Source organism: Ambystoma mexicanum, chromosome 4q, assembly GCF_040938575.1.
Source record: "Ambystoma mexicanum isolate Mex_15411 chromosome 4q, UKY_AmexF1_1, whole genome shotgun sequence".
In the NCBI taxonomy this organism is placed as follows: Eukaryota; Metazoa; Chordata; class Amphibia; order Caudata; family Ambystomatidae; genus Ambystoma; species Ambystoma mexicanum.
In genome coordinates this window covers 1,096,278,375-1,096,301,619 of record NC_090928.1, presented here as the reverse complement: position 1 = coordinate 1,096,301,619, position 23,245 = coordinate 1,096,278,375, and positions in this window count along the sequence as shown.

Sequence of the window (23,245 nt, the reverse complement as noted above, 5' to 3'; positions counted from 1 at the left end):
CTCGGAGCGCAATGCAGGAAAATATTTGAAAAAAAAGGCAAACACTCACATGAGGCCCCCAAGGACCACGCAGGGGTCTCCAGCAGCTGGACTGCCGATGAGCTGCTAACACCCGCTCTGCACAGAAAAGAGGCGAGCGGGGAGAGCAGCCATCGGGTAGTCCAAAGGGACACCGGCACTCAACCAATCAGAGGGGGGTTGGGCGGGCAGATAGGCGGGAGCGAAGGGGGGACCAGGAAGTGACTGCAGAGGGAGGGGAGAGGGGGAGAAAACACAGCGCTCTCGGAGCCCAATGCAGGAAAATATTTGAAAAAATAGGCAAACACTCACATGAGGCCCCCAATGACTACGGAGGGGTCTCCAGCAGCTGGACTACTGACGATCTGCTAACACCCGCTCTGCACAGATTTTCATGGGTGTGAAAAATCCGAAAATAATAAAGTCCACAGTTCCACAACTATATACAATGAAAGTTCTCAGGGTCCATAATCCCAAAACCAAATGAAACCTACTAAAATACCTACAAAAAATCAACTATGTACAAAAAGTGGAGCAAAGTCCATCAACTCCAAAATAATGAAACGAAAGGAAACCTAAGCCTAATAAACTATATACTATGGCAGTGGGCTAGTCCTACGGCTCACTTCTTTTGTTAATGTCTCTGGCCAGCGCATCATCGAACTCCATGTTGATGTCCCGGAGGCGGGCCAGGGCACTGTCCTCGAGGGCTTGCAGGGACGTCACCATGGTCTCCTCCAACTCCCTGCGAGTCTCCTCAAGGAATGCTGCCCGCCTCAATGCCCGGTGCATGGAGTTCTCTGCCCTGACCACCGTGAGCCGTGCCCTCTCTGCCCACTGCTGCTCTGCATCTATCTGCTGGCCCAACCGCTGCCACACGGAAGACACATGTAGTCAAGGGTCCTCCTGTGCATTGGCCGATGCCTGCCCCCGTGATGTAGACGGCCCTGAGGCCTGACACCTCCCACGTCGAGCCTGCCCCCGTCTAATTTTATTTATTTGCATTTTTAAAGCGCTCACACAGCCCGCGGGCATTGAGGCACTGTTACAGGAATTGTTTGTTTTTGGTTGTGTAATTGTTTTTTTTAAATCTTAGTTGCATATTTATAACGCGCTTAAATACCCAGAGGTTTCTAAGTGCGGACCCGGGGATCGAACCTGTGTTGCTCCGTGTTGTCTTGCTTCCAAGGTGAACACATTGCTGCTGAGCTATCCTCCCGGTGCATGGTAATGCCAACTGCCTCTGCAACCATGACTGCCCCGGGAGGATGGAAACACTGTGGGCTGTGGTGCATGTGTCCTTACTGATGGTGCCTGCACAACCTCCGTTACCAGGGGTCCAGTTGCTTAGGTGACCACCTCTTCTGGACCTCCGACTCGCGACAGTGGCAGGGAAGTGATTTCCACCAGCATGGCCGTGTTGGCTTGGGCAGGTCCACAGGGGGCCCTGGTGGCATGTGGGCCGGAACACGGCATGGAGTATGACTGGCGCATAGTGTGTAAAGAGGAGGAGAGGGTCGCAAGAGCGCCCTGTACATGGAGGTAATCCCTGACCATGAGCCCTCCCAGCTGACTCACGTTGGCACACATCTGTTCGTGATGACGTGCATGGTCCCCCCAGGAAGCATGCACATAATCACGAATGTCACGTGTGCGCAACGAGATACTGATTAGGACGGGCTCAACCCTGTCATGGATCGCCACGTCTACAGGTAGAGGGTGCCAGTTGACGTGGGCCTCCCCCCTACCTGCGGACGGGCCTGGGACAGGGCATCCCTGCTGGTGCATGGTGATGCAGTCTCAATATCAGGGACAGGAACATGCACAGGCCCCTCCACGGTGACCTGTGCTGCCTCCTGCCCTTGCCCTGCACCACTTGCACCAGTGGAACCACCACCACCAGGCCCCATGTATGGGTCTGATGCGGCATTCTCCTCCTCCTCACCCACCACCAACCTGGGTGCCTTCGCACCATGTTCTGCTGTGGAAAGACCCTGTGTGGGCTCACCTGCCCCTACCGCTGCCCAGCCTTGGACGCGGTACCAGTCCCCTCACTCCCGGAAGTTGACATGTCCTGCGAGGGTGACTGGGCCATGCGTCCCAGCCTGGTGGAGGCATCCCCGCTGCTCTGCTCCACAGCTCCATCTCTGCCCTCTTCCTCAGTCGCCGTTGTAGACAGGGAGAGATTGAACACAAGCATCAGGGTACTGAACAGTAGTCTCCTAGACAAATGAGTGGCACTGTCAAACGTCACTTCCATGATCACCCTCCAAAACAAATGGGTCAGTGCAAGCAACACACATGCAGAAACAGCCATGGCACATGCAACAAACATTTGCATCCATCTCCAAGGCACCGTTGGAACATCCGATGGGGGCTGAACCTCACATGCATCATGGGACATGCTGATCACATGCACACACACCACCGGACAATAATGCATCTGCCATGTCTACCTCCCGACACAGTGGATTCATGGAGGACTAGGCCCCATCAGTGAATTCACACATCGCCATGGACATGTGTCATGCATCCATGGCGTTTCCCAGTCACACACACACTACTCAGACACACGCACATGTACAACATGCATGATCATGACGGTGACAGCAGCACCCATGTCTCACACCCCAAACATGGGCAAGTACAGACACAGCCATGCAAACATGTGTGCATTCTCACATGTTGCTGCGCATTATCCATTGCAACAAATACACCATCCATATGGAACATGCCTGACTGGACTCACATGCAGCACCATCATGTCCCTGCACACACACATCCATACATGGCCCGTATCACACATACAGACAAGTTGCAAACTCCTCCAACACTGTAACATGCACTGTCTTGTACGAGAATGCATGGGCACTTACCGCTCGACTGCAGACGGGTCTGCATCTTGAGTATCTGGTGGTGAAGCACTGGGCGAATGCGCTCCAGGACCCTCATCTGCTGGATGGTAAGCTGGCCCTGGCGTCCCACTGCATCCTCTGTGTCCAAGAGGCGCCGGGCCTTCTTGAGGGTCCTGGACTTGTAGTCCTCCCAGCGCTTCAGGACGTGTTTCAAGTTGCGCGGTGCCACCCCTCCACGTTGATGGCACCCATGATGTCCTCCCAGATCCTCCCCTGTCCTTCCTTGTCGGCGCTCAATGGTGTAAAGAGGGCATCCGGTGTGGGTGGGGAAATGGATCCTGGGGCTGGGCTGTGGAGCGATGGAACACAAGTCGGGAGTCTTTATTTATTTTTAAATATTTGTATTGGCATTTGCAGTGTTTACAATCTATTATTAGCAATATCATATGCATTACATTTCTTGTTTCGTAATCACAGTATTTAATAACAACAAACAACAAGAACCATAACTGTCTTCTTTCAGTAAATATTGTCACAGCAGGCTTTTTCCTGCAGAAAGGAGAGCGTATCGGGGAGTCCAGTGCATGTACCATATATGTGAGGGAACGGCTCATTTAATTGTTACCATTTGAGTTATTAATTGTTTTGTAACTAGTCGGGAATTTTCTATTCCAGCAGGGGTGGTCACAGCAACTGGAGCCTGGGCGATGGCTGATGTGCAGGCACCAAATAGCAGGGCATGTTGGCAGCAGGCAGACAGGCAGCAGCAGATGGCTCACAGGAGGCTCACCAGGGCTCTGGTGGGCAGGTAAATGGCCTTCTGGGCAGGAGCATGTTATGGACTTCAGTGTGTTGTTGCGTGGCCAGCTTGATGCAGAGTGAATCCATAAGTGCAAAACCAGCATGTCAGCGTGAGATTGCGTGAAATCCGAGGAAAGGCCCTTAGCGCGTAAGCACGCAAGTTATGTTACGCGCGCAGGCGTTTCCCTCGGCCCAGGTTAAAGGTGAGTGCGGGGCAGCAGTTTGCTGTACCTGCTTTTCGTGGAGATCGACGCATGTGTTTACTCTTATGTTTTCACATGTTATTACTTCACAGCGGATAGAGTTTGTTCATCTTCTTTTAGCGGGGGTGTTGCCTACGAGCATGAGCGTGTGTGTTTTTCTTTTCCATGCAAGGCAGACGGTGAGTCGCGCACGCTATTTTTCCCACTGTGGTTCCACCTGTGTATGCGTTTTTTGTGTCCCTCCGTGCCACAAGTACTGCGGGAGGTATATTCCACGCACGTTGGCTACCGGGGGTTGCATGCACGTTTATTATCATTTTATGGGGTGCCTGAGCATTGCATGACCCATCATTTATCACCAGGGGTCACAGACAGCCTTGCAGGAGCACAGGGGTGCATCTAACATCACGTACCTTGCCCCATTCACCCCAATTGCCCAGGACAATTGTTGAGTGCACCTCCCATTGGCAATATACCATCTGTGCCATGATTGGGAGGCCACCAGTTGGGCGCCCTCCCAGTGTTGTGCATGGTCGGGGACATTGCCATGAGGGGGAAGAGGAAGGGGTGCACAAGCACCACTGGGCAGGATGTCCAGCCACATGCCGGTGCAGCCATGCCACCACCCACTGTGGCTCCGGGAGATGCAGCTGTTGCATCTGACCCAGGTGCCCATATGACCCGACAGTCAGTTACATCTGCTGTCACGGGCCCACCGGTAGTGGTAGCTGCAGGTGCAGCTGTGGCGACCACCACCCATGCTCGGGGTCGGCCAGCGCATAATGCATTGGAACCTGAGGACTTCCAGGCAGAATTCCGGGTGGTCAGGAAGCACAGGCCAGGTGTGTCCAGGGTTGCTGTGACCGAGGCATACGTATCTGGGGCAGTCGTGAAATCTGCTGCCCCAAGCAGCCAGGTGGTGGTAACTGCATGAGCAGATGCAGCCAACATCACCCCGGCTGTGAGTCTGCCAGCCAGGACTGTGTTGGTTACAGACCTTGGCACTGCGGCATATGTGGCACTGGGTTCTGGCAACAGTACCCTGCAGCCACTGACTCAAGTCAGGCCTTCCGTCCTGGTTCTGCCAACCACTCCCTTGGTCCAGTCCACCATTGCCACTGCCCCTACTGATAAGGGCGACATTGGCCACTCAGGGTCCGTACCACAGCCCAAGAGGAGGATGCATGCTCCTGCGCAAGAGGCTGGGACCTCCGGCACATCAAGGAAGAAGCCTTTCAACAAGCAGTAGCTGGACTTCCTTGTGGGCTACGCGTCGGCACACAAACGCAATATACTGGTGGGCCCACAGTGCCATACTATGCCTTCCCACCAGTGGGTCTACTGGCATCATATTACGGATGGCGTGAATGCCATGGGATTTCAGGTGCGCAGAGCTCAAGACTGCTACAAGCTTTGGAATGACCTCCGACGCTGTGAAAAAAAAAGCATGCCTCCAATTATGCCATGACTCATGTGACTGGCAGTGGGCCAGCACCAGAGGAGGGTGTACTCAAACAGCACAAGGAGATTGCTGCAGAGTTCATCGAGGGAGAACTAATTAATGGAGTGGGAGAGATGATGGATTATGACGCATCATCTGGTGAGTGTTGTCCAGAACATGTGTGTTTGGCTTGTGTGATGTGTTGTGCTTAACTGCCACTACATGCTATGTATACATGGTTGTCATGTTTGAGTCATGCAGTGTTTCACATATGTGTGCCTGTTGTGATGCATGCAGGATATGTGATGCACACAGGGACTGTCCTCATCACCACACATGCAACCTACTCACATGCAAGTCACTCGGCAGCCCCTCCGGTACATGTTCTGCTCGCCAACCTTGACTCTAACACTCCCTCTGTCCTCATCCTACTAGTTCTCTCCTCTGCTTTTGACACGGCCAACCATTCCACCCTGCTAAATTGTCTCTGTGACAACCTGGGTATCACCGATCAGGCTCTTGCCTGGCTGACATCTTTTCACTCTGATCGACCCTCCCAGGTACAACTTGGGTCCTTCCTATCCTTTATCTCTCTCTCTACCTGCGGTGTTCCCGAGGGGTCTAACCTCTCACCCTGGCTTTTCAATCAATACCTGGCAACTCTCGCCTACTGCATTTCCATTTTCTGCTCATATTTCCAGTGCTATGCTGACAGCACCCAACTCATGTTCAGCCTTCCCTCAACCACCTCCTCTCCTTCCCGCATCTCTGACTGCCTAATCGCCATTCAAAATTGGTGTGCCGCAAATGATCTTTGTTTAAACACCAAGAAGACTGAGATCGTCCTCATTGGTACACCCCCTCCATCCTTTCTCCTCACTCTCTGGCCGGCCTCCTTTGGCCCTCCTGCCCCTACCGGCGAAGCTAAGAACCTCAGGGTCATCTTTGACTCCACACTTTCCTTCTCCGCACACATCTCTGATTTTTCCAAAAAAGTAAAACTTCTTACTGCACCTCCTTAAAGGCACTCTTCCTTTCCTCTCCTTCCCACAGAAGCTCCTTGTCTCCCAAGCTCTGATTCTCTCGAGGTTGGACTACTGTAACAGCTTCTTTCTAAATCTTCCTTCCTCCACTCTCCGCCCTTTACAACTAATCCAGAACAGTCATGGGCCTCAAGCCCTGGATTCATATAACTGCAGCTCTGAAATCCCTTCATTGTCTCCCTGTGGTCGCAAGGATTACATTTAAAACCCTTTGCATTGTCCACAAGGCTTACTGGGGCCTGGGTCCAAATTACCTTCAACTATTCGTCTGTAAATACCTTGCCTCTAGAGCCCTTCGCTCCTCCTCCTCAAACTCCCTCAGGGTCAGCCGTTTTTCAAAGAAACAAGCTGGTGGTAGATCCTTATCTTCTGCGGGGGCCTTCCTCAGGAACTGCCTACCTGCCACCTTGAAACTTGAGGAGAACTATCTATGGTTCCGGAAGCTCCTCAAGACCTTCCTCTTCGCCTTTGCACCCTCTTCTCCCCTGCTGATCTGCTTTCTCTCTCAGCAATGCTGCACCTGGCCACCTTCTGCCCTTTGGGCCCAGGTACCTGCTCACCCTGCCACCCGTCTGCACTGCCTCTTGGCCACCCCTTGCACTGCGACCTGTATCTGTACCCATACAGGCCCCCCCACTCTTCTTCTGCACTTATCAGATACTCCCAATCTGACTAACGTTGCACTTGGCCACTCACAGGCTGCACTTCCACTGTTTTGGATCAGCATATTTATTTATTTATTTACTTATTATTTATCTTGTCCTCTCTTATGCTCTACACTCTCCAATTTGCCCCCCCCTCCCATGTACTTCCTCCCTTTCCCTCCCCGTGCACTTGCACGTTCTCAATGTCACGGGGCCTAGTAAGACCGTTGTTTTTGTTTTCTCCCCTCTTCCCCTCCCTTTGCCTGGTCATGCTCTGGAACACCTGTGTACGAGCGCAATATGAATAAATGATCATATCATATACTATCATGTTCCTGCTCACTCACATGTCTGCCAATAGCCTGTGGTGTTGTTGCACTCAGCACTCAATCTATCTGATCACATGACTGCCGTGTATGTGTGGACAGCCTGAAAGGTGATCCTCCTCATGGACACGCTTCCTTGACTCTCAAAACCGCTGCAGCTCAATTTCAATATGGCACTGGTGAGTCACATGTTGGACTACTGCAATTGCCTGTTCCCCGTTCCTGTGTACATGCACACTTCCCTCTGCAAACCTGCAAAACACGTACATCCTTTGTCCTTGGTGCAGTGTGTCTCACTCAGACTGTGCAGATGGCAGTGGCTCCCCGTGGACATGAGTGCCCATTCATGCTCCATGTGCATTCCATGTATGCCCCTATGGGTCCTTGACAGGCTGATCATCGTGGTACGTCTCCAGGATTATTTAAGGGTCCTGGTATTTGGTCATCCATTCAATGCTCACTCTGGGTCAGTCCCTCATCACGTACAAGTTTAGGGTCTCCTCATCTGTGTCGTTCACAGGCCTCACCCTGTTACAGGCCCCCTGCCTCTGTTCAACTGGTGTTGTGGTTTCTGCATGCATGGGTGTACTACTGATGGTTCCTCATGTGTTCTACTTAATGTCCACTTCTCATCTGATGTAGTGTCATTTGACTGACAAGATGCAATTGACGCATGCCAACAATGTCTGCCAATGCATTGTTCTCTGGTCAACCTTTCATTGTCATGCACTGCCTACCTGCAATTCCCCAAAGGGTGGGGGATTCACTGTATCCATGCAACCCAGTGCATGCACTTTGCACATCATGGCTGCACTTGTCCTTACACTTCCGTCATGTTAAGAGATTGACATCACTACGTACGTGTTAATGTTGGAAGTTGAGGCAGTGCACATGCACTGCCCTGCACCCAACCACTTCTGCAACCATGTTCCTGCCTTCAATATGCCTACGCAATGCTGCTATGTCAAACTTACCTGGCATGTATGTTCCCATCTTCATCCCTTCACTGTATTAAAACGCACTAGCGTAGGTGCATCCTGTGACACATGTACTGGTGACAGTTGCTGAGTGCTGCATGTCAACATGCATATTAGATGTGTCATGGTGTTTTTGGTTTCACTTGCAGCTGTGGCTATTTGGGTATTCCACCATGCTTATGCCACATGCCATCTCTTTGTTGCCATCTCTCATTTCTGCCTTGGATCTGTGCCTGCTTTTGGGATACCATTGCATTGCAGTGCCACTGGATGCATGTCAGAGTTTGAGTTGTGTGTGACATGTGTGCTTCATGTGTTGGCTGTCGATGTTGTGATGTCTATGTGCGTGGTATGTGCTGCTGACATGTGTGATAATGTTTCTTTTATTTACATTACATGTGATGAGACACTGGCAGCAGAGGATGAGGATGTGATTCCAGACACAGTGATGGGTTTACATCACCAACCTAGCACCAGTGGTGGTCGTGGGGTGTTAAACCACAAAAACCCATTGTTGCTCCAGGCCATCGTGTACAGAGCTGACTATGAGTCAAGCTCTGATGAACTCTCTGACCACAATGTTGAATTGGATGTGCATCATGATGTGTCGTCGCCGGTGAGTGATCCTGCAGTGGATGATCTTCTATCCTGACACCTGCAGTGAGGGTAGTGCCCTCAAGGGGCCAGGCAGTGTTGGAATGTCCGCCTGTGGTGGTTACAGGTGCACGGTCACACTCCACACCAGTTGCTCATGTTCCTGGGGCATCAAGTCGACGGAGGGTAGCAGTCCTGCAGCCGCGGGTGGTGCCAACCCAGCAAGGACCACAGCTCCTTGGGCCCCGCATGTGTAGTGTCCAGCAACGCCGTGGCCGTGCGCAACCAGGTACCACTGAGTGGGAGCATGCCATGTATGCCATAGCACAGCAACAGGGGGGAGCAGTTGAGATGATGGCTCAAGGCATGGAAAGTGTGGCCCATTCCATCCTCATCCCTGAGAGGCAGGTGCAGCTCCAGCAGCAGGCAACGCGGTCCACATGCCACTCACTCAGGCTGGGTATGGCGGCCTCCGACAGGGCACGCCAGCCTGAAATGGTGGCTCTGCACTTGCTGTTCAGGCAGAGGCACACAGAAAGGCCCTGAGGGAAGAACACCAATCCCTCAGGTATACTCTGGGTGTGCTCATGATGACCCAGAGGACGCGGTCAGAAGAGAGGATGGAGCAGCTTGAAAACACCATCTCGGCAGAACTCTATGCAAGCTTGGAGGTGCTCCGTATGTCATGTGAGGTCATCCAGGTAGAACTCTGTCACAAACGTGAGACCTTGCAGGAGGAAGCACTTGTATCATGTGATGTGCTGCATGCAGACCTATGTGCCATAGCCATGTAGGACCGGGCTTACCGGACCAGCATGCTTGCTGCTGTGGAGGGGCTTGCTGCGGATAGGTGTGGTCAGACAACTGTGCCACATCCATCTTCTGATTTACATCCAGAAGGTTACAATGACTTATCTCTCACACAGGTCAGGCCGTGAAGGCGTTGAGCCCATGGAGGATTATTTTTTATCTGCATATCAACAAATGTGGCTGTTGAGGTGCACCCTGTACCTCCCCCTCCTGGGTACCCCCCCATCTGGGTTGTATGTGGCCATTTTTGTCTGCACTTGATTTTGGTGAGTATTTTGTTAACTTGCATTTCATCATGTTGCGTGTGATGTTTTTTATGACTTGCCTGTCTATGTTGTTCATGCACTTCCTGCTGTAGGCGGTACCGTGGCCCTTTGGCTGTGCAACACACACTGATGATGGAAGGGGTCCGTGCGGTGACAATGTCACATTGGGACACTTGGGCTACAGTGATTGGTCACTGTCTGACATTGTCGATGTGTGGTACCCTGCAGATGATGTGTTCTGCTGATTAATGGATGATTGTCATGATCTCTGCTTCCAAAATGTTAGGGTTTTCCCAACTCCCTTGGAAGCAGATCCATAACCCAGGTTCCGAGTGCCAACCAGTCCCAATTGGGACCTTTTGGACCCAGTCCTGGTGCCAGTGGCACCAGGCTCATAAATATGCCCAGTCCCAGCGCTGGAAGCGCCGGGCTCATAATGCTTGGGTGGACTTACCTGCAGCAGACCATGCTGCTTACTTGCCTGCCAGTTGAGCCTCTGATCCTCTTCTGTTTGGAACTACTTTTCCTGTTGGGTGGGGCAGGAGCCACTCCCTAGATTCAGAACACTGGAACTCTTCTGGAAAGCAGGAACTATTTTCTTACCTAGGCGTGGCTGTGGAAGGAGACACCTAAGCACTACAGGAGGCTATTTAAACCACACCCGATGGATGAATCTTGCTTTGCGTTATTCTGCATCCTCTGCAGCAGAACGCTCATCGTGTCTTCTGCATCTGATCCTGGGCCTAAGGAGAAAGGCTTACCATCCTGAATCCAGTCTTCAGCAACACCTATAAAGACAAGAAAGAACAGGTTAGCATTACGGTCTTCAGTGACAGCTCTTCACTTACCTGGTCCATCGGCTGTCACCAACGCCTCGCGCTGCATTCCGGCATCTGAAAGACAAAGGCTTACCTACTCTTTGTGCGCTCCGGAGGTCTTCACTCTGCATTCCGGCATCTGAAAGACAAAAGCTTACCAACTCTTCGCACGCTCCGGAGGCCTTCGGCGCTGCATCCCGCATCTGAAAGACAAAACAAGGTGCGTTTAAAGACATTGGGGAACTTTAATACTCACGTGCCATTACTCCTTTCCACATCTAACCCAGTGGGTATTCCGGCACCCTGCAGCCGCTCCGAAATTGTACCTGCAAAATAAAAAGACAGTTAGAGCGCATCGTGAAGCAGGCAACAAGCGCTTACTTACGTGCTTCCAGGCGCTTCTGTTCATCACACGGGCTCCATCTTCAACTCACTTCAGCCCGTCATCCGCCATCGCCGGAACCCTGCAAAACAAGAAACATCATTACTAAAGACTTTAAAGACATTAGAATTACTCGAAACTTACCGTTCGTGCAGTAAACGACGGACAGCAGTCCTCTGAAGTCAAGAGGCCTGCTCCCCTTATCCAGTGAAGAAACTGGTTACAGCACCCTGCCCCGAGGCAGATGGAGAGCACGGCGTTCACTTACCTAAGGTGAGAGCGTTAACCTTTGGGGTTTTACAGGAGAAGAGAAAGGGAAGAAGAGAGAGACATTCAATAACCCAGTTCCTTAATCCCATATTTTCTATCTGCAGACATCTTACCCTTCGAGTCAAACATACAGTGCACAGAGGTCCAGCCCAAAGAGCCAGCCGTGTGTTACACATCACCTTTGAAGATACGGTATACGCCCAGTCAAGACCGGCGCCTCTACGGGAATCCGGTGAGCGTTACAGAACGCAAAGCCTACCACAAAACTCCCGTCCAGGCGCTATGGAAACCTCGGATACTGACCAGCTAGCCCAGTTACTTGGGGAACTAAGGGCAGAAGTGCATGCAGCTCGTCAGGAAATGAACGCTCTAAGAAGGGAACTGATTATTTCCAAGGAGCGAACAGATGATCTCGCTAGACAATTGCTACAGTCACAAGCCGGACAGACCCCGTTACCCGCATCTGGGGGAAATCTTCCTTCTACATCCTCTATGAATCCAGTGCAGATCAACCTACCTGGGAATGTACCTCTGGCTCCGCCCGAACGATTTTCTGGTGACCCAAAGAGGTTTGCAGTATTTATCAATCAGTGCCGGTTGCATTTCTTATGCCGGCCAGCAGCCTTTCCAACTGATCAAGCTAAAGTAGCTTTCGTGCTTTCGTACCTTAGTGGCAATGCGGCAGACTGGTCGATCCCTCTAGTAAATCAAGATGATCCGGTCCTCCATGATTTTCAAGTTTTTCAGCTCAGTATGGAAAAACTGTTCGCAAGACATTCACAGGGGCAGGCCTTGGACAATGAGCTTCTTTCGTTGCGACAAGGTAATCAAGACCTTTTGGCTTATATTGCGTCTTTCAACAGACTGATAGTGGAAACTCAATGGCCTCAGGACAAAAGGATTACGCTGTTTTATAGAGATCTACGTGGAGAGCTCAAAGATGTGTTAGCCCAAGTAGTGAATCCCCCACAAGATTGTTCGGACTATATAGACTTAGTCGTTCAAATAGATCACAGACTGCAGAACAGGAAGGCCGATCGTTCCAAGTTTGATGCTCGAGTATTTTCCAAACCGCCAACTCCTTCCAAAGGAGTAGACTCCGGGGAACCCATGCAAATAGGGGGTCTGAAAGGTCCTCTAACACAAAAGGAGCGGGAAAGGAGAAAACAGTTGCAATTATGCCTCTATTGCGGAAACTCAGGGCACTTTCTTCGAGACTGTCCGGTGAAACCTGCCAAGAAGGCAGTAGGAGCTGCAGTTACCAAAGTTACAAACTCTGAGCAGGGAAACGACCTCGCCCGACAAGAATAGAGGTCCTCTTGCCGAGCGTGAAAACCAGTTCCGTGACCTCGCATTTCGTGATACCTATGGTCCTCATTAGCCCTGATAATCCGGATCGATTACATGCAATTGAAGCTTACGTCGACAGCGGTGCCATCGGCAATTATGTGGATCATGAAATGGTTTTGAGGATGAATCTAACTCTTTGTCCCAAGGCTGTAAAGGACGTCATTACTACGGTGGATGGTACGGAGATAGCCTCCGGGCCAGTAACGCATACCACTCAAGAGGTGACGCTAGTAAGTCAAGATGGACACCATGAGAAGATCGTGTTCGATGTGATCAAGGCCCCTCAGTTTCAGATTATTCTAGGAATACCTTGGTTAGAGAAACACAATCCTCTGATCGATTGGCGAGCAAGAACGGTCCAGTTTCCAGAATGTGTCTCTACTTGTCACCCTCCACCTGGTGTTGCACTGGAAGCAATTTCTTCAGAGACTCCCCAGTTACCTCCCGAATACCTAGAATACCAAGATGTTTTCCGGAAGGATCAGGCTAACTCTCTACCTCCTCATAGGTCTTATGACTGCCAGATAGACCTGATACCTGGATCTACTCCTCCTTGTAGTAGAATTTATGCCCTCACCGAGCCTGAGAACCTTCACCTTCGACAATACCTGGATCAATACCTGGCAAATGGGTTTATTCGTCCTTCCAAGTCCCCTGCTTCTTCAGCTTTGTTCTTCGTTCCAAAAAAGGAAGGAGACCTTAGAACTTGTATAGATTATCGCTCCCTGAACCAGATCACCGTTAAGAATAGATATCCGTTACCTTTGATCCCTGAACTCCTGGACCAAGTCAGAAAAGCATGCATATATACAAAGCTGGATCTTAGAGGAGCTTACCACTTGGTACGAGTAAAAGAGGGCGATGAATGGAAGACGGCCTTCCACACCAAGTATGGGCTATTTGAATATCAGGTCATGCCCTTCGGACTTTGCAATGCCCCGGCCGCCTTTCAATATTTTATGAACGATGTCCTCAGAGAGCTCATAGATGTGTGTGTTGTTGTTTACATTGACGACATCCTCGTTTATTCTTCATCGGAATCTGAACATCGGAAACACGTGAAAATGGTCCTCGAAAGATTGCGTCAACACAAACTTTTCGCTAAGTTGGAAAAATGTGTTTTCAACGTGACTGAAGTTGAATTCTTGGGATTCATATTATCACCTGGCGGAGTGCGTATGGATTCAAAGAAGGTCGATGCAGTTCTCAAATGGCCATCACCATCCTCCGTAAAAGGTGTGCAAAGCATGTTAGGCTTCGCTAACTTTTACCGCAGGTTTATCCCCGAATTCTCTCGAATAGTCCAGCCCATCACTGCCTTGTTAAAGAAAAACAAACGTTTTGAATGGTCTACCGAGGCGGAACAAGCTTTCCAGGATTTGAAGACTAAATTTATCTCTGCACCAATCTTAAAACACCCTCGCCCCGAACTCCCCTACATCGTGGAAACTGATGCTTCAAGCCTTGCCATGGGGGCAGTTCTATCACAAAAGGACCCGGTAACCAATCAGTTGCATCCCGTGGCATTTTGGTCCCGCAAATTCTCGCCTCCTGAAATCAATTACACGATTACTGACAAGGAACTTCTGGCTATCAGGTCTGCCTTTAAGGCTTGGGGGCATTATCTGCTGGGGGCCCGGCACACCGTTACTGTGATTACGGATCACCGAAACCTGCAATATTTGAAAACCGCAAAAGCCCAATCCTCTAGACAACTCAGTTGGGCATTATTATTTGCCGAGTTTGACTTCATAATTACCTATCGACCTGGTACAAAGAACGGTAAAGCTGATGCCCTTTCTCGGATGGGAGTGGAAGAACACTTGATCAACCCTAAACCTGTACCAATCATTCCCGAACAAAGAATTCTGGGTGTAATCGCCACAGAATCCATAGAGGAAGTTAAGGATAAAGCTAGGCAACTTGTAACTCCAGCAGACATACAGAATTGGCATCTGCAGGGAAAGGACTTTGCAGTAAAGGACAACTTATTGTATTTCCAAGAACGATTATACCTACCCAGCACAGATTTACAGAAAAAAGTAATCTCTTGTTATCACGATTCTTTAATGGAAGGACATCCCGGTATGGCCAAGACCTCAGAAAAGATCAAGCGCTACTTCTGGTGGCCGTCTTGGAAAAAAGATATCAGAGACTTTATAATGTCCTGTGGAGTATGCGCCCAAAACAAGAGTCAAAAGGAAAGACCAGCAGGCCTCTTACGCCCTATTGACATCCCACCTCGCCCTTGGCATACGCTTTCTATGGACTTCATCACCGATCTACCTCCATGCTCCGGATACAATACGATTCTAGGAATCGTGGACTTATTCTCCAAGATGGCGCATTTCATTCCGCTCAAAGGCTTGCCAACAGCAGCAACTCTGGCCCGAGAATTTCTCGAAAACATCGTCCGACTGCACGGTTTTCCTTCGGTTCTAATTCCGGAACGAGGTAGTCAATTTATTTCTCATTTTTGGCGAAGTTGCTGTCGGTCGGCTCAAATTGATGTGAGACTATCGACCAGTCACCACCCTCAGACCGACGGACAAACCGAGAGGACCAATCAAACTCTGGAACAGTATTTACGCTGCATGCTGCAACAAACTGAAAAAACTTGGAAAGACATCCTTTTGATAGCCGAATATGCCTACAATAACTCTGTCCATTCGGGAACTGGGAAAACCCCGTTTTTTCTTTTGTACGGCAGTCACCCTCGAACCTCGGAGTTGGATCCCCTCCAAGATCTTGAAACACCAGCAGTAGACTACCTGCATTCTACAATCACCCAAGCCTTTAAGGAAGCTGTTTCTCACCTTCAAAGGGCTAAAGAACAATACAAGAAGGGAGCAGATCAACATCGGAAGGAAGCCCCTCAATATCAAGTAGGGGATCAAGTCTGGTTATCCACCAAATATCTACCTCTAAAAGGGCCACGCACATTCAACCCAAGATACCTTGGTCCCTATTCCATCACTACCATAGTAAACCCAGTAGCGGTCAAGTTGGACTTGCCCCCGCACATGAAGATACATCCGGTCTTCCACGTCTCTCTATTAAAACCTGTGCAACCTCAAACCCGACTAACTAAATCTCCAAAACCTATCCTAGTTGATGGAGAACTCGAGTTTGAAGTCAAAAGCATTCTGGACTCCAAGATCTCCAAATCTAAACTATTTTACCTAATTGACTGGAAAGGCTACGGCCCCCAAGAGAGATCCTGGGAACCTGCTGAATATGTCCACGCTCCTCGCCTAATCAAAAGATTTCACCGAACATTTCCTGACAAGCCAAAACCCCTGGAGAAGCCCGGTTTGTGAGGGGCCTTGAGGGGGGGTACTGTCATGATCTCTGCTTCCAAAAGGTCAGGGTTTTCCCAACTCCCTTGGAAGCAGATCCATAACCCAGGTTCCGATTGCCAACCAGTCCCAATTGGGACCTTTTGGACCCAGTCCTGGCGCCAGTGGCACCAGGCTCATAAATATGCCCAGTCCCAGCGCTGGAAGCGCCGGGCTCATAATGCTTGGGTGGACTTACCTGCAGCAGACCATGCTGCTTACTTGCCTGCCAGTTGAGCCTCTGATCCTCTTCTGTTTGGAACTACTTTTCCTGTTGGGTGGGGCAGGAGCCACTCCCTAGATTCAGAACACTGGAACTCTTCTGGAAAGCAGGAACTCTTTTCTTACCTAGGCGTGGCTGTGGAAGGAGAGCCTAAGCACTACAGGAGGCTATTTAAACCACACCCGATGGATGAATCTTGCTTTGCGTTATTCTGCATCCTCTGCAGCAGAACGCTCATCGTGTCTTCTGCATCTGATCCTCGGCCTAAGGAAAAAGGCTTACCATCCTGAATCCAGTCTTCAGCAACACCTATAAAGACAAGAAAGAACAGGTTAGCATTACGGTCTTCAGTGACAGCTCTTCACTTACCTGGTCCATCGGCTGTCACCAACGCCTCGCGCTGCATTCCGGCATCTGAAAGACAAAGGCTTACCTACTCTTCGTGCGCTCCGGAGGTCTTCACTCTGCATTCCGGCATCTGAAAGACAAAAGCTTACCAACTCTTCGCACGCTCCGGAGGCCTTCGGCGCTGCATCCCGCATCTGAAAGACAAAACAAGGTGCGTTTAAAGACATTGGGGAACTTTAATACTCACGTGCCATTACTCCTTTCCACATCTAACCCAGTGGGTATTCCGGCACCCTGCAGCCGCTCCGAACTTGTACCTGCAAAATAAAAAGACAGTTAGAGCGCATCGTGAAGCAGGCAACAAGCGCTTACTTACTTGCTTCCAGGCGCTTCTGTTCATCACACGGGCTCCATCTTCAACTCACTTCAGCCCGTCATCCGCCATCGCCGGAACCCTGCAAAACAAGAAACATCATTACTAAAGACTTTAAAGACATTAGAATTACTCGAAACTTACCGTTCGTGCAGTAAACGACGGACAGCAGTCCTCTGAAGTCAAGAGGCCTGCTCCCCTTATCCAGTGAAGAAACTGGTTACAGCACCCTGCCCCGAGGCAGATGGAGAGCACGGCGTTCACTTACCTAAGGTGATAGCGTTAACCTTTGGGGTTCTACAGGAGAAGAGAAAGGGAAGAAGAGAGAGACATTCAATAACCCAGTTCCTTAATCCCATATTTTCTATCTGCAGACATCTTACCCTTCGAGACAAACATACAGTGCACAGAGGTCCAGCTCAAAGAGCCAGCCGTGTGTTACACATCACCTTTGAAGATACGGTATACGCCCAGTCAAGACCGGCGTCTCTACGGGAATCAGGTGAGCGTTACAATGATCCTGTGTTGGGTTTGCTTTTGAGGTGTCAGGGGATTTGTGTGGTTTAACACACTGGTGGGTCCACGAGGGCAATGTTCATATGTGCTGTGTACAGAACACTGAGGGCTGCTTCATTCCACATACATGTATTCAGTGCATGTCCCTACTGACACAAACACTTAACACACCCCCACAACAATAACGACAACAACATGCTGAGTCAATGCATTGCATGATCACTTTCAATTCCTTGATTGTGTACATGCATCACAGGGTACTTTTGGTTGATTGTAGTTATTTTTCATGATTCTCAAGGGGTTTCACCAACGCAAAGCACACTCACTGTGCTCTCTGGTGAGCGGTGTGTTGCAGGGGACACACACACAGCACACAGTGTTTTTATTGGCAAATTTCTATTGCCCGATGTGCATGGCAACAGTTGTTGCTCTTACCGCTGGTGGCATGCATTTGTGCCACACTTTTTATGGGTGGGAGGTTTTGGTAAGTCATTTCATCAGATTCCATGTCATGTGTAATTGTCTCATGCCTGTTTACGTTTCTCATGTGGCACTTCATGACGATTGTGTCATGTGTTGTGCATTTGGTTTGCTGTTTTGCCATTGTATGCCATGGCATGGTGGGGCAGAATGGGGTCATGGGGGTTGGTAGGGTTTAGGTGACATACCAGTATTTTCATGCCCTGTTTTGCAGGGGGGTGGTGGGATATGCACTTTGCATGTGTTCCTTTTGGTCATACAGGATTGGTTATGTTTAAGTAGCTAAGGATGCACACAATGTAGCACTTCCGTGGACACCTTCTCAGGGTGGTATGGTTGTGACAGTTGACTGTCCCTTTGTCATCATCGATTTTCACATGGTATGTGCCAGGCCTGTGTGCACTCCGCAGGGTGGGAGTTTAGGTGAAGAATGTGGCCACAAGCTTGGTACGGGCTGCCTCGCAACATGCCCTTTCCCCTCCCATACGCAACACCTGTGCATGTTGTTGGGGATGTGGGGGCACCACCATGTCCACCGGTACGCCCGCCATATTGCAACGTTGTGCAGGACACATGCTGCCACAATGATCCTGCACACTGCTGGGGGTGCATATAGTATCTACCTGCCACAGCGGTTAAGGGAGCGGAAGCGTGACTTGAACACTCTGAATGTGCGCTCCACTATGGCCCTGGTTGCAATATGGGCTGCGTTGTATCTTACCTGTGGTGGTGTGGTGGGGTTCCGTATTGGCGTCAACATGTAGGTACTCAGAGGGTAGGCACTGTCCCCTGGGGAGGTGATGATGGTTGTCATTAGTTGGGCTGGTGTATTTGTCTGTGTGTGACATGCATGCATGTGAACAGGCATTTGCACTCACCAATGAGCCATGTGTTGCCATGTTTCCCAGCTTCCAGTTCCTGGCTCAGGGAAGACATTCGGTATATGAAACTGTCATGGGTGGACCCTGGATAGTGTGCATAGACAGAGGTGATTATTCCCTTGGCATTGCATATAACCTGCATGTTGATGGAATGCCAGTGCTTGCGGTTGCAGTAGATGTTCTCAGTGGCCCTCGGTGGACATAGGGCCACATGGGTGCCATCTATGACACCTAGCACTTTGGGGAAGTGTGCCACCTTCTAGAAATCCTGGACCACATCCTGCCGTTCTGCGGGTGTACTGGGCATGTATATCTGCTTGTGGACTGCGGGGCTCGCAGTCATGATTGCCAATACCTGGTGTAGGCAGCGTGACTGCGTGGGCTGTGAGACGCCTCAGACTATGGCAGTTGTCTGCTGAAATGACCCAGTGGCCAAAAAAGGCAGGACATTGAGCACCCTTTCCAAGGGGCTCAGTGCTTGGGAGCACAAGGTGGGTGATCTGAGGTCATCCTCCCATTCAGTGACCAGGTCTAGGATGATATGAGGTGGAAACTTATACCTGTCATAGACCTGGTCATCAGGCATCCCAAAAAGGCTGGCCCTGTGCAAAGAAATGCAGGGCCTGGCTATTCTCCTCCTCCGGGGGTGTCCCACGATCAATGCTGCGAGAAATGGGACATTCATCATAGCTGTATATGCTTGTTTGTTGGTTGCGCACACTTTTATACTGCGTGGGGTTGCTTCCACCTGCTTTCGTGTGGCGGACGTATTTACACGTGTGCTTGTGTTTTGGTGTGCGCAGGTTTTCCCTATTCGATTCCATGAATACGTGTTGTTCTCGAGCGTGTGGGCATTGCGTGTATTTCCCAGCAGTACTTCCCCACACCCATACCCCACTCACCTTATTGCTTTGGATTGCAGCTCAACCACCGCTGCCACTCTAGCCTACCGGGCCGCCATGGAAATGGACTTGGAGCTCCATAGCGGCCATCTTTTCTTAAGAATTTTGTGTGAATTAAAGGGACGCTGAAATTCATCCCATTAGTAAATAAAATAAAAATTAATTGTTGTCAGAACCCTGGTTTCCAAATTGGAAACCTGAGGTGCTAATAGCAATAACGTCCGATCAGGCCCGCCAGATGAGGTGGTAATGGCACAGGGGCCGCTTGTTAATGCCCTCACTGTGTACGGCCTTTAACTTGGGCTCCTGGCTGTTACCACCCAATACGGCCGGTGGGCTGGATCGAGTGTTATTGCTAAAGAAATACTATCTTGTTCCATACAAGTCTTGGTGCATGCGTTCCCTCCAAACACTGCACTTACTGCACAGTACTTGTCAATGACCTTTTAAATTGCCACCAAACTATGCTATGCATGTAGGCAAGTCACCTTGCACACATTTCTGTGTTTTTTTCTCCATTGGAAAAAAGACTAAATGAGAAATAAGTGCTCTTCCCCACTCTTTCCATAGTGTGTCCGTAAATGCAAACTTCAATGCTATTGATTCAGATTTTACCAAACCCGCTATGTTGCATTCTCTAAAGGTATGTTTGGCACAAAATTACATAATCACAAAATGACATAAAGCTACGGTATATGCTTGATAACCAGTGTATTGTTAATGAAGAGAATTGGACACTTGGTTTTGAAGGAAGGGATGAGATCGATGTAGAGAAACTGTAAATGTGTTTCATATATCAGATATTGATCCGGTGATAACAGTGATTTTATCGCTGGTTTCTTTCCTGTTCATTTGTGCTCAGCAATTATTCAAAAAGCATTTTATTGAATTATTTGTTATGGAAGCTTCAAAGCAACGCCAACAATAAGGAAAAAGAAGCAATAGAGTTCCGGTTACAAACAACTCTAAAACTATCCACACCTTCCTTCTCGCCTCCTTCCACCCTATCCTCCTTCCCCCAGATCCATGCTGACATTTACTTAGTGCTTTCTTTCCAGCCTTGTTGGTTCGAAGGGAATATGCCAAGTTTTTACTCCCAGGTACCCACCTTTGGGGCCTAGAAAGCCTGTCTCTTAGGGTTAGCGTTCCCTGCACCTAGTCGGATCATGCTGGTTCACTTTTATTTTCAATATATCCTACAACAAATAATTTGAGCACCCTTAGTCGATGTGGAAGTGATGTTCATAAAGTCTAATCTTAAGAAATCCATTAGTAGACTCCATTACTAACCTACAATTATTAGGTTGATTTTCATTTAAGTCTACCGTCAGCTTTTCCATCACCATTATGTTGAAGAGTTTGGCCCACCACAGATGTATGTGTGGCGGATCCAATTCTTTCCACTTGGAGGCTATTACTATCTTTGCTGCCATAATCATTGTAGTAATGACTTTCCCTCGAGTGGTATATAGGGGATAGGTGTTCTCAATTGGTATCCTCAACTATACTGCTCCACGATCATATGGGAAATTCTGATCTGTCACTTTTGGAATATATGTGCAGACTTGTCATTGGAGGATAGCTCAGGGGCAACGTGCTCACCTTGGAAGCAAGACAACACGCAGCAGCACAGGTTCGATCCCCGGATCCATGCTTAGAAACCTCTGGGTATTAAGCACGTTATCAATAACCTATCATGTCATATCATTGACTCCTTCTCAGAATAGTTTAATATTAGGAAATTCCTACCAGACGTGGATGAAGGTGCCCCTCATACCACACCCCCTTCCGCAGTTTTCTATGCTTGGGTATATCTTACATAGGCGTACGGGCATCAAATACCATCAGAATTAGTTGCTTTACATGCTACTTCTTTGATTTGCACTGATGTAGAGGAAGACCTAATCCAAATTGCCTCCCATTCTGCTCCCTGAATCGCTGTACCCAAGTCCTCCTGCCATCTTTTCATATACACCCTATTTAAAATGCAGTATAAACTCGTAATTAATCCCTTAGAGGACTTGGAAATCGCCACCATGCATGTTTGATAATCTGTTAATGTTCTAGTAGCTGCCTTTTTTTACTTTTTTATTTACATGTTTATTAAGTTTATGTACATTACAAACGAAAAAAAAACAAATAAACAAATGCATTCATAGCAATATAATTAACAATGAAATTCATCACATTCGGTATCTCAAAACCCTCCGTCCCCCCTCCAAAAGGAAAAATTACATATTCAACACCGGAACATATCAGGAAACATCAAAGAGACATCAATATCACAATTCTAAAAATCTACCCCATATTTGATCATACAAGTTCATCTTTTTATCTCTGTAAAAGATTATCTTCTCAAATCTGGACACCTGCTTCAAATCATCCATCCATTCTTTGAATGTTGGGCTTTCTACACATTTCCATTTCCTCAAGATGAGTTTCTTTGCAGAATTCGCTGCTCTGAAAAACCAACACTTCTGTGGGTAAGTAAGCTCTTCCACCATGTCGTCCTCACCCAAAATAACAGAATTATAGTCAAAATCTTCATGCAACATTAGGGTGTCATTCATCTTCATGGTGACCTTTCTCCAGAAAGGCCTTAGTTCATAACAGTCCCAAATCATATGTTCAAAAGATCCAACATCATGTTTACACCTCCAACATGCATCCAAATCAACCAAACCCCTTGCATAAAGTCTTTGTGGCGTCCAAAAAACTCTGTTTAGAATTTTAATTTGACAGCTTCGCTCTCCCAGATTCAATGATGTCAGAGCCACAGTCTTGCACACATTTCTCCAACTGCCCTCAGACATCTCTGATCCAATTATTTCCAACCAATTTGATAACAAGTCCTTATTTGGTTCTCGGTGTTGATCCAGATTTTTGTACACTTTAGACGCCATAACACCTTCAACATTATAATCGCATAGCCAGATCTGCCAGCCTTTGCCTCCATCTACGAATTTGCTCTGCAGAGCTTTCTTCAATTTTCTATATTCTCCCATAGTGCAATCTTTGAGGCCTTTAATTTGTGTTAGCCATTTAAAACTGATCCATTTTCCATCTTCAACAAGATCCTCCAGCCACTGCACACCACCCAGCAACCAGTGTGTCCAAAAAAGTGACTTTTTACTCAACTGTATATCCGGATTCAACTAGATTGAGATAAAACTATTGTCAGAAACCACTTTTCTACTCTTCTTCCAAAGATCTTTCCAACATGACCATAAAAATTCTGTTGGTGGAAATGATTTACATCCAGTCCCATCCACCATATACAGAATTGCCCTGGGTGAAAGTGGAGAAGATCGACTAGTTTCTGCCAATGTCCAAACATCAGTTGAATTGTCTATGAAAGGAACTAAATGTCTAGCTCCAAACGCCAA